The sequence below is a fragment of the Leucopleurus acutus genome (genome assembly GCF_964270905.1).
Source record: "Leucopleurus acutus genome assembly, chromosome: 13".
In the NCBI taxonomy this organism is placed as follows: domain Eukaryota; kingdom Metazoa; phylum Chordata; class Mammalia; order Artiodactyla; family Delphinidae; genus Leucopleurus; species Leucopleurus acutus.
In genome coordinates this window covers 6,482,614-6,495,323 of record NC_139155.1, presented here as the reverse complement: position 1 = coordinate 6,495,323, position 12,710 = coordinate 6,482,614, and positions in this window count along the sequence as shown.

Here is a 12,710-nt window from a genome sequence, read left to right as displayed (position 1 = left end):
TTTATTGTTGCTATCACCTCTTTAACTCTTGGGTCATGGCCTTTCATTTCTGGATAATTCTAGCACCAGACTTACTGTCCATTTCTCGAAAATTACTTCTGCTTTACTTCTTGGTTATTTCCATCTCTATGTAGATGGTCTTTCCTGCACTCTGACCTCTCACATCTTTGCACTCGTCTCCTCTATCAACCTTGCCCTCCGTCTCACTTCCAAGTCCATGTCTCAGAATTAGCTGTTGCCTGTAACCTGCAAAGCATTGCCTAATTGCCTCCCAACCACCTACATTCCAGCTAACTTCCACTCGATTCTCGCTCCTAACAGGGCTTCTACCCCAACAAGACGTCTCACTCATTAATCCTACCATCTTTCCATCGTTCTTCATCCCCATGAAGGTGAAGATTCTAGTTTCAATTTCAAGTCAACCTCTTGGCAAAAATCTTCAGACCCCACCTGTATCATTGAAACTGAAGGTGGGGAGAGAACCATGGAATCAGTCTGCCTGATCTCACTTTAAAACTAATGGCCATGGACCTATATGGTCTTTTAATGCTACTTAGAAATTACATTATATGTTTTGATTTTATTTGTTTTCCTCCTCTTCTTCACAGTTGTTCAAATCTACTCGACTTTCTTCAAACCTCAATACCTTCTCACCCGTGTTCATTCTCAGCTGGTGACCTTGCTTCTTTCTTCACTGAGAAAATCAAAGCAATAAAAAAGAAATCCCATAGCTTCTCACCACCATGTCTGACTATCTACCAACATCTGGCTGCACACATTCCCTACGTGCCTCCAAAGGTAGATGGGATATTCCTGTTTCTTTCTAAAGATTATTTCTTCACTACATATTAAACCTGAATCCTTTCTTAGATTCATTGTTCCAGCAATTTCATCTCTTTTTCCCACATCTTCAAATTTTGTTTCTATTGAATCATTCTTATCAGTATAAAAATATGCTACTTATTTAGTTTTCTTCTTCTTTTTTTTTTTTTTTTTTGCAGTACACGGGCCTCTCACTGTTGTGGCCTCTCCCGTTGCGGAGCACAGGCTCCGGACGCGCAGTCTCAGCGGCCGTGACTCACAGGCCCAGCCGCTCCGCGGCATGTGGGATCTTCCCGGACCGGGGCACGAACCCGTGTCCCCTGCATCGGCAGGCGGACTGTCAACCACTGCGCCACCAGGGAAGCCCAGCAAATATTTTCAAAAAGTGTTCTATATTCTCTTTTTCCAATTTCCTTTCTCCTAGACTTTTTAAACCCACCACTCAACAAAACTATTCTTACCAAGATCGTCAATAATATTAAAGCAGCAAAAATTAATGGCCTGTTCTTAGTTCCAATTTATTTGGCCTAAAGACAGAAACAGGCACAGCTGATCTCTTCTTCCTCTTGGATGTACTGTCTTCTCTGGGCAGCCAGAATATGACACTTTCTTGGGGTTTTTTTTTCCCCTGATTTCTCTTCCTCAGTTTATGTAATGGTTTCTTCTTTTATACTTAATATTGTAGTGCCCCAGAGCTTAGTTTTAATATCTCTTTTCTCTCTGTGTATACTCCTTCCGTATTTCATCCAGTTCATGTGTTACAAATACTCCATGCTAGTGTCTCAAAATTACACCTCTGCCTGGTGTATATGAGTTTGCAGAGAACGTAGCATCCTCTGCAAACTCATACATCCAACCCAATGCTTGACATATACACAGATATCTCAAACTCAGTGTGACCCCAGCTAAATTCCTGATCTTCTTTTAATTTTTCACCCCAGGCTTTCACAGTTCAGTTGTTGGCAACTCAGTTCTTATCATTGTTTGCCTAACTTGTTAGAGCCATCTTTGATCCCCTTTTCTCCTATGCAACCGTCAACCCATCAAAGGAGAACTTTTGAAAGATGTACAGAACAATTTTCAGAATTGACATAGAATCTGAGCAATCTCAACTGTATGGTTTGCGACCTGTTGACACGAGCCACTCTCACCTGTTGTCCAGATCCACTGTTATCACCTCCTCACTGCCGCTCTTCTCATGTCCACTGTCTATTCCTCACCAAGAACCAAGTGAGTCTTTCAAAGCAGGACTCTGGTCATGTCACTTCTCTGCTTGAAACTCTCCTGGGCCTCCCCCTTTAATTCAGGGGCAAACTTAAACCCTTTGCAAGGCCTATTCAGTCCTCCACAGTCTAGCCCCAAACTTCTCTGATCTCTTTCCTTCTCAGGACCCCCTCATTCTCTTTGGCTACACCCACACCAGCTTTCTGGTCATTCCCCAAACACAAGGCTATTCTGCCCTTTAGGTGGGTTGCACTGGCTTGTTCCTCTGCCTGAAACCACCTTTGCCTAGACACCCTCACCTTCCCTAGTTCGGTCAAATGTCGCTTTCTGAATGAGCACCCGCTAAGCATTCTAGATAATATGACAACCTTTGCCTCCTCTCCCTTGGTTCTCCTGGGCCTCCTTACCCAGCTCTACCTGATCATTGTTCCACACACCTATCATGAAACAACACACTGTAGAACCTATAGAGTTATAGTTTATTAGGCCTATTTTTAATTGATCGATGTCTCTCTGCTAGAATATTACTTCAAAAGGTAGGGACTGTTGCCCATTTTATTCACTGATAAAACCCAAGACCTGAAAAGTGCCTTTTGCCTTACAGTGCTTAGTAAATGTTTTGAGCCCATGCACCACACATCATGGGCTGAGACAAAATTTAGCATATTGCACTGCAGTGAAGAGAGAATGCCGATCTTACTGTGCTTCCTTTTAGCAACGTAAGTATCCACGAGGGGCTGGAAGAGCGTTCTATTTCTCATCACAGAAAAAGATACAATAATTCATTCTGATAGTATACTCATGGCTAAAAAGCGCCGTATAATTTACATGTCCAGAAGGCACTCTCTTTTCAGTTAATAAGAGTTAATTTTATACTGGTAAGGAAGAATGAGTACTCAACTATTATGCCACTGAATTGTCACGGAACCTCATCCTCACTGTCATGAACGCTTCAAAATTCTCCTCAGCTTAAGCAAACTGTTGCATCATAATCGCCTGCGTATTGCTTAACCTAAGATCTTCAGTCCAGTCGCATTTCATGACATGTTAAGATGTCATAGACAGTGTCTCAGAATTTTGCATTTTTGTTATCTACGTTTTAAAAAAACCAAGCTAACAAACGTATAATCAGATCAGAAAGCCCGTTCCAAAGCCATTGCTTTATTGTGCAAGGAAAAAATCTCCAGAAGACTTATTAAAGTTGGAGGCCTAATTCATATGGAAATGCTATTTTTTATTTCAAGGAAGTGATTTGCCTCTCCCTAGATTGTAAACCCTTGGAAGTTGGAGCCGCACTTAAGAGATCCTGCCTCCCTGCCAAGGGTTCTTACTGCAGTGGTGTGTGCCCAGTGGGCACAGGGAAAGGTGTTGATGACGGTAACATCATAAAGAAAAATTACATTGTCTTCAAGACATTATCTACAGTAACTGCACATTCTATTCCTATTAGTGCATTATATCTTGAAAAAGGATTTGTCTCAATAAGCCTGTAGCAGTAATTTACTTGAATTGATTATATATATCACAGTTTAAATGGCTTTCATCTGACCCATTTTATCTATTTATTTTTTTAACATCTTTATTGGAGTATAATTGCTTTACAATGTTGTGTTCGTTTCTGACGCATTTTAAGTTCATTGCTTTATAATTTCTTTATGAGACAGGATAAATAGGAGTAGGCAAGAGGATTCTCTTCTGTTACACTGTGACTTTTATGTGTTGAAGCATATTTTCCATGTGCCAAAGTCAGTTAGGTCTATTTTTCACATCTAAGGAATTCTAAAGAAAAAATTAATTTAAACGTGGTAAATTAATCTACTGATCTTATTGGCGTACACACACACACACGCGCGCGCACACAGAGACAAAGTTGATGATGCTATTAATAGCATTGCCTTTTTTCTTTTTTAATATTTGAATTTTATTTTACTTTTTTATACAGCAGGTTCTAATTAGTCATCCATTTTATACACATCAGTGTATACATGTCAATCCCAATCTCCCAATTCATCACACCACCATCCCCACCCCCCAGCGGCTTTCCGCTCTTGGTGTCCATACGTTTCTGCTCTACATATGTGTCTCAACTTCTGCCCTGCAAAACGGTTCATCTGTACCATTTTTCTAGGTTCCACATATATGCATTAATATACAGTATTTGTTTTTCTCTTTCTGACTTACTTCACTCTGTATGACAGTCTCTAGATCCATCCACGTCTCAACAAATGACTCAATTTCATTCCTTTTTATGGCTGAGTAATATACCATTGTATATAGGTACCACTTCTTCTTTATCCATTCGTCTGTCGATGGGCATTTAGGTTACTTCCATGACCTGGCTATTGTAAATAGTGCTGCAATGAACATTGGGGTACATGTGTCTTTTTCTTTTTTTTAATATTCATTAATTATTTAATCTCCTCAATATGTGAATTTATGGCCATTTTTTTTCTAATCCCTAATGATTACTTGTATAGTATAGGGCCTTTTTTATTTTGTTCAGTCCTGGTCCTGTCTTTTTTTTTTTTTTTTTTTTTTTGTGTTTGTGTTGGGTCTTCGTTTCTGTGCGAGGGCTTTCTCTAGCTGCAGCAAGCGGGGGCCACTCTTCATAGCGGTGGGTGGGCCTCCCACCATCGCAGCCCCTCTTGTTGCGGAGCACAGGCTCCAGACGCGCAGGCTCAGCAGTTGTGGCTCATGGGCCTAGTTGCTCCGCGGCCTGTGGGATCCTCCCAGACCAGGGCTCGAACCCGTGTCTCCTGCATTGGCAGGCAGATTCTCAACCACTGCGCCACCAGGGAAGCCCACATGTTTCTTTTTGAATTATGGTTTTCTCTCGGTATATGCCCAGTAGTGGGATTGCTGCATCATATGGTAATTATATTTTTAGTTTTTTAAGGAACCTCCATACTGTTCTCCATAGTGGCTGTATCAATTTACACTCCCACCAATAGTGCAAGAGGGTTCCCTTTTCTCCACACCCTCTCCAGCATTTGTTGCTTGTAGAATTTCTGATAATGCCCATTCTAACTAGTGTGAGGTGATACCTCATTGTAGTTTTGATTTGCATTTCGCTAATAATCAGTGGTGTTGAGCAGCTTTTCCTGTGCTTCTTGGCCATCTGTAGGTCTTCTTTGGAGAAATGTCTATTTAGGTCTTCTGCCCATTTTTGGATTCGGTTGTTTGTTTCTTTAATAATGAGTTGCATGAGCTGTTTATATATTTTGGAGAGTAATCCTTTGTCCGTTGTTTCGTTTCCAAATATTTTCTTCCATTCTGAGGGTTGTCTTTTTGTCTTGTTTATGGTTTCCTTTGCTGTGCAAAAGCTTTGAAGTTTCATTAGGTCCCATTTGTTTATTTTTGTTTTTATTTCCATTACTCTAGGAGGTGGATCAAAAAAGATCTTGCTGTGATTTATGTCAAAGAGTGTTCTTCCTATGTTTTCCTCGAAGAGTTTTATAGTGTCTGGTCTTACATTTAGGTCTTGAACCCATTTTGAGTTTATTTTTATGTATGGTGTTAGGGAGTGTCCTAATATCATTCTTTTACATGTAGCTGTCCAGTTTTCCCAGCACCACTTATTGAAGACACTGTCTTTTCTCCATTTTATATCCTTGCCTCCATTTTCATAGATTACTTGACCATAGGTGCATGGGTTTGCCTCTGGGCTTTCTATGCTGTTCCATTGATCTATGTTTCTCTTTTTGTGCCACTACCATATTGTCTTGATTACTGTAGCTTTGTAGTATACTCTGAAGACAGGGAGTCTGATTCCTCCAGCTCCATTTTTTTCCCTCATTTTCACAATATTGATTCTTCCACTCCAAGAACATGGTATATCTCTCCATCTGTTGGTATCATCTTTACTTTCTTTCATCAGTGTCTTATAGTTTTCTGCATACAAGTTTTTTTGTATAGACCTACCTCCCTAGGTAGGTTTATTTCTAGGTATTTTTTTCTTTTTGTTGCAGTGGTAAGTGGGAGTGTTTCCTTAATTTCTCTTTCAGATCTTTCATCATTAGTGTATAGGAATGCAAGAGATTTCTGTGCATTAATGTTGTATCCTGCAACTTTACCAAATTCAGTGGTTAGCTCTAGTAGTTTTCCTGTGGCATCTTTAGGATTCTCTTTGTATAGTATCATGTCATCTGCAAACAGTGACAGTTTTACTTCTTCTTTTCCAATTTGTATTCCTTTTATTTCTTTTTCTTCTCTGATTGCTGTGGCAAGGGCTTCCAAAGCTATGTTGAATAATAGTGGTGAGAGTGGACATTCTTGTCTTGCTCCTGATCTTAGAGGAAACGCTTTCAGTTTTTCACCTTTGAGAATGATGTTAGCTCTGGGTTTGTCATATAAGGCCTTTATTATGTGGAGGTAGGTTCCCTGTATGCCCTCTTTCTGGAGAGTTTTTATCATAAATGGGTGTTGAATTTTGTCAAAAGCTTTTTCTGCATCTATTGAGATGATCATACGGTTTCTCTTCTGCAGTTTGTTAAGATGGTGTATCACATGGATTGATTTGCATATACTGAAGAATCTTTCCATCCCTGGGATAAATCCCACTTGATCATGGTGTATGATCCTTTTAATGTGTTGTTGGATTCTGTTTGCTAGTATTTTGTTGAGGATTTTTGCATCTATATTCATCAGTGCTATTGGTCTGTAATTTTCTTTTTTTGCAGTATCTTTGTCTGGTTTTGGTATCAGGGTGATGGTGGCCTCATAGAATGAGTTAGGGAGTGTTCCTTATTCTGCAATTTTTTGGAAGAGTTTGAGAAGGATGGGTGTTAACTCTTCTCTAAATGTTTGATAGAGTTCACCTCTGAAGCCATCTGGTCCTGGATTTTTGTTCGTTGGAAGAGTTTTAATCACAGTTTCAATTTCATTACTTGTGATTGGTCTGTTCCTATTTTCTATTTCTTCCTGATTCAGTCTTGGAAGGTTATACCTTTCTAAGAATTTCTCCATTTCTTCCAGGTTGTCTATTTTATTGGCATAGAGTTGCTTGTAGTAGTCTCTTAGGATGCTTTGTATTTCTGTGGTGTCTGTTGTAACTTCTCCTTTTTCATTTCTAATTTTATTGATTTGAGTCCTCTCCCTCTTTTTCTTGATGAGTCTGGCTAATGGTTTATCAATTTCGTTTATCTTCTCAAAGAACCAGCTTTTAGTTTTACTGATCTTTGCTATTGTTTTCTTTGTTTCTATTTCATTTATTTCTGCTCTGATCTTTATGATTTCTTTCCTTCTGCTAACTTTGGGTTTTGTTTATTCTTCTTTCTCTAGTCCCTTTAGGTGTAAGGTTAGGGTGTTTATTTGAGATTTTTCTTGTTTCTTGAGGTAGGCTTGTATAGCTATAAACTTCCCTCTTAAAACTGCTTTTGCTACATCCCATAGGTTTTGGATTGTCGTGTTTTCATTGTCATTTGTCTCTAGGTATTTTTTGATTTCCTCTTTGATTTCTTCAGTGATCTCTTGGTTATTTAGTTCCGTATTGTTTATCCTCCATGTGTTTGTGTTTTTTACGTTTTTTCCCCTGTAATTCATTTCTAATCTCATAGCATTGTGGTCGGAAAACATGCTTGATATGATTTCAATTTTCTTAAATTTACTGATGCTTGATTTGTGACCCAAGATGTGATCTATCCTGGAGAATGTTCCGTGCGCACTTGAGAAGAAAGTGTAATCTGCTTTTTTTGGATGGAATGTCCTGTAAATATCAATTAAATCTATCTGGTCTATTGTGTCATTTAAAGCTTGTGTTTCCGTATTAATTTTCTGTTTGTATGATCTGTCCATTGGTGTAAGTGAGGTGTTAAATCCCCCACTATCATTGTGTTACTGTTGATTTCCTCTTTTATAGCTGTTAGCAGTTGCCTTATGTATTGAGGTGCTCCTATGTTGGGTGTGTATATATTTATAATTGTTATGTGTCCTTCCTTGTCTCTTGTAACATTCTTTATTTTAAAGTCTATTTTATCTGACATGAGTATTGCTACTCCAGCTTTCCTTTGATTTTCCTTGGCATGGAATATCTTTTTCCATCCCCTCACTTTCAGTCTGTATGTGTCCCTAGGTCTGAAGTGGGTCTCTTGTAGACAGCATATATATGGGTCTTGTTTTTATATCCATTCAGCAAGCCTGTGTCTTTTGGTTGGAGCATTTAATCTATTCACATTAAAGATAATTATCAATATGTATGTTCCTGCGACCATTTACTTAATTGTTTTGGGTTTGCTTTTGTAGGTCCTTTTCTTCTCTTGTGCTTCCCACTTAGAGAATTTCCTTTGGCATTTGTTGTAGAGATGGTTTGTTGGTGCTGAATTCTCTTAGCTTTTGCTTGTCTGTAAAGGTTTTGATTTCTTCATCGAATTTGAATGAGATCCTTGCTGGGTAGAGTAATCTTGGTTGTAGTTTCTTCCCTTTCATCAGTTTAAGTATATCATGCCACCCCTTCTGGCTTGTAGAGTTTCTCCTGAGAAATCAGCTGTTAACCTTATGGGAGTTCCCTTGTATGTTATTTGTCGTTTTTCCCTTGCTGCTTTCAGTAATTTTTCTTTGTCTTTAATTTTTGCCAGTTTGATTACTATGTGTCTTAGCATGTTACTTCTTGGGTTTATCCTGTATGGGACTCACTGCGCTTCCTGGTCTTGGGTGGCTATTTCCTTTCCCATGTTAGGGAAGTTTTCGACTATGATCTCTTCAAATATTTTCTCTGGTCCTTTCTCTCTCTCTTCTTTTTCTGGGACCCCTATAATGCAAATGTTGTTGCATTTAATGTTGTCCCACAGGTCTCTTAGGCTGTCTTCATTTCTTTTCATTCTTTTTTCTTTATTCTGTTCCACAGCAGTGAATTCCACCATTCTGTCTTCCAGGTCCCTTATCCGTTCTATTGCCTCAGTTGTTCTGCTATTGATTCCTTCTAGTGTAGTTTTCATTTCAGTTATTGTATTGTTCATCTCTGTTTGTTTGTTCTTTAATTTTCTAGGTCTTTGTTAAACATTTCTTACATCTTCTTGATCTTTGCCTTCATTCTTTTTCGAGGTCCTGGATCATCTTCACTATCATTATTCTGAATTCTTTTTCTGGAAGGTTGCCTATCTCCACTTCATTTAGTTGTTTTTCTGGGGTTTTATTTTGTTCCTTCATCTGGTATGTAGCCCTCTGCCTTTTTATCTTGTCTATTTTTCTATGAATGTGGTTTTTGTTCCACAGGCTGCAAGATTGTAGTCCTTCTTGCTTCTGCTGTCTGCCCTCTGGTGGATGAGGCTATCTAAGAGTCTTGTGTAAGTTTCCTGATGGGAGGGACTGTTGGTGGGTAGAGCTGGGTGTTGCTCTTGTGGGCAGAGCTCAGGAAAACTTTAATCCACTTGACTGTTGATGGGTGGGGCTGGGCTCCCTCCCTGTTGGTTGTTTGGCCTGAGGCAACCCAACACTGGAGCCTACCTGGGCTCTTTGGTGAGGTTAATGACAGACTCTGGGAGGGCTCATGCCAAGGAGTACTTCCCAGGACCTCTGCTGCCAGTGTCCTTGTCCCCACAGTGAGCCACAGCCACCACCCGCCTCTGCAGGAGACCCTCCAACACTAGCAGGTAGGTCTGGTTCAGTCTCCCCTGGGGTCACTGCTCCTTCCCCTGGGTCCTGATGCGCACACTACTTTGTGTGTGCCCTCCAAGAGTGGAGTCTCTGTTTCCCCCAGTCCTGTTGAAGTCCTGCAGTCAAACCCCATGAGCCTTCAAAGTCTGATTCTCTAGGAATTCCTCCTCCCATTGCCGGACTCCCAGGTGGGGAAGCCTGATGTGGGGCTCAGAACCTTCACTCCAGCGGGTGGACTTCTGTGGTATAAGTGTTCTCCAGTGTGTGAGTCACCCACCCACCGGTTACGGGAGTTGATTTTACTGTGATTGCGCCCCTCATACCATCTCATTGTGGCTTCTCCTGTGTCTTTGGATGTGGGGTATCTTTTTTGGTGAGTTCCAGTGTCTTCCTGTCGATGATTGTCCAGCAGCTAGTTGTGATTATGGTGTTCTCACAAGAGGGAGTGAGAGCACGTCCTTCTACTCCGCCATCTTGGTTCCTCTCCCACAAAAGTACTCTTAGCTCATTTTTATTATCTTTAAAAGGGTATTATTTTAAAGTCATCTGATCACCATCTCATTCTTTGACTATCTTAGCTTCCTCTCCATCCCTACTCCCACCACTATCCTTGGTGACATCAAAATCCAGATGGATGAGTCCACCAGCTCTCAGACCTCCGGTTCCTTGAACTTCTCCTGTCCAACAAGCTTTTCTTCCCATCCACCTCTGTAATCCCTCGTATCTTTTATAATTGCCTTTATACAATAGTACTTTAAGAATGTCTGCTTCATTGTATCTGCTGGATGTCTTCTTTTTATCTAATGTAAATAGCAAAAGTCTTTCTAATTTCATTTATAAATCTACCCCATCTCTCTTAATTCTATGTTAATCTGTCCTTAGGTTGTCTTTTAAGACATATGTGGGTTAATCTTAACTATTATACACACAGCACACACTTCCCCTAATGGGCCCCCCCAAGAGGTCACCCTAACTCCCTTCTCTCTTTTCTGTAGGGGCTAAATATACTGTTTAAAAATGACAAAACTTCCTGACCCAGCTTTATTTTTTTTAATTTGCATTTAGTTTTTAGAATAACTTAGCTTTTCAGTATATTTATCATAGAGTTTTATTTAAGATCATGCAGTGGAGGGTTAATGGCTGAAACAGAAACAATCATCATGTTTTAAGGGCAGAGTAAATTGTGTTTTTATTTCTAATTAAATAGGCCTAAAGTGTATTTCTAACAATGTCCCTTGTTTTGTTGTCTGTTCTCAGTTTCTTATTTTGTTGATTTCTTGACATAAATAATTGTTTAATATATATATATATATATATTTTTTTTTTTTTTTCTTTTCTAAATTCAACTTATTTCCCTGAATCTGAGTGTTAGATTATGAAAATGTCTGTTAGGAGTATATCTCTGCCCTCTGGCTCTCTTACAACTAATGACTATGGGAGTCCTGTCATAAGCCTTGACAAATTCAAACTCTAGCAACTCGCTTGTTTATTAATTAATTAATTTATTTATTTTAATTTTTAATTTGTAAGTTAAATGATGTCAAAGTCTATCACTTAATATTTTAAAAAAATAAAATTTCTCTACTCAATTTTTCCTGAGCATTTTTTCTTTGATATTTTTTTTCTTTTGATTGTTGTTTTCTACACAATTATTTGGACATCTTTCCAGTAAAAAAAAAAATCTGGAACTTTAAATAGTAGTGTATTTGTAAGAATGAAAGACATGGTGGGAAAAATATATAAACCATTGTAGTTTATTTTCCTTTGTCAATTAAAAATTCAGATTAAATATTATTTTTTAGGAATTGATCATTTTGTGATTATAGTCATACAGTGTGCTTTCTCTATGATAAATTTAAAACAAGAGAGGAATCATGTTTTTAACATATTAATGTAATTGCTGTATTTGATTTTGTTGCACAAATATTTCTATTTTTTAACTCAAACACATTAATCAGCTTATCACAAAACAAAACCATTGATTGATATAATTGTCCTTGATTTTAATATCACTAACGTTTTTGTCAAATTTGCTTTTATTGTATATTGATTCTGCCATTAGAGTCACATTTCAAATGGATTTTTTCTTTAAATGTGCATTAATTATTGGTCTTTTCCTTATTAAATAGCAAGACTTCAATTGTGACATTGAGGCACACAACGAAAAAAAAAGTCTTCTCCATTTGTTTGCAGAAGAACCCTCTTTGGCATATATTACATCAGACGCTTATCCTTCCGTTCTTCAAATCCCATTCCTCTAACTGTCTTGCACATATTTGTGTCTTTCTCTTCTGGCTTCCACTAAAGTTTCACTGCCAAAGGAAGCACTTTAAATAACACAGCTGATTTGTGCATTGAGAGAGTGAGAATGTCTAATCGTCCCCCCAAATTTATGTATTAGGACCCCCCTCTAATTCAACATTTATTTTCTTTGTTATTTCATTATACATGATCTCCACACAAAGATTAGAAAGACTCAACTATCTGAGATAATTCTGTGTGGTTTAAACAGGACTCCTTCCATAACTAGCAGAGTTTCAGGCAAGCTTCTTAGCCAGGAATGTAGACAAAGTTATGCTGGAGAGTTGAGACTTACCCATGCGCTAAGCAGGACTTTTGTTAAGAATTTTTCCACAGGTTTTGTAAACCCAGGCAGTCAGTTTCCATGAGTGCTATGATTTTTCACCACAAATCCATTCCAGAAGAGGCTCCTAGTGAGATAGGGAAATATCACATGGGACAATTATATATTATTAGTTAAGTGGATATTTACAAATGAAGAGCTGCCTGTGCTTTACCTTTAAGACTGTTGAAAGGGCAGAATGCAATGTCGTTTAAGCTCTCATTACTGTAGTGATTTACATTCAACACTGTAGTAAAAATCCAAAACAAAAACATTGTAATAAATAAAAGAAAACAAACGTAAAGATCAGAAAAGAAGAAATGATACTGAAAGTGTTCAAAAATGATACGATTATCTAGACAGAAGCCAAAAATAATCTTCAGACAAAATGGAATTTTATCAGTTTGAGAGTAGTCCTGTCCATATACAAATCATCTTCCTATCCAACAGG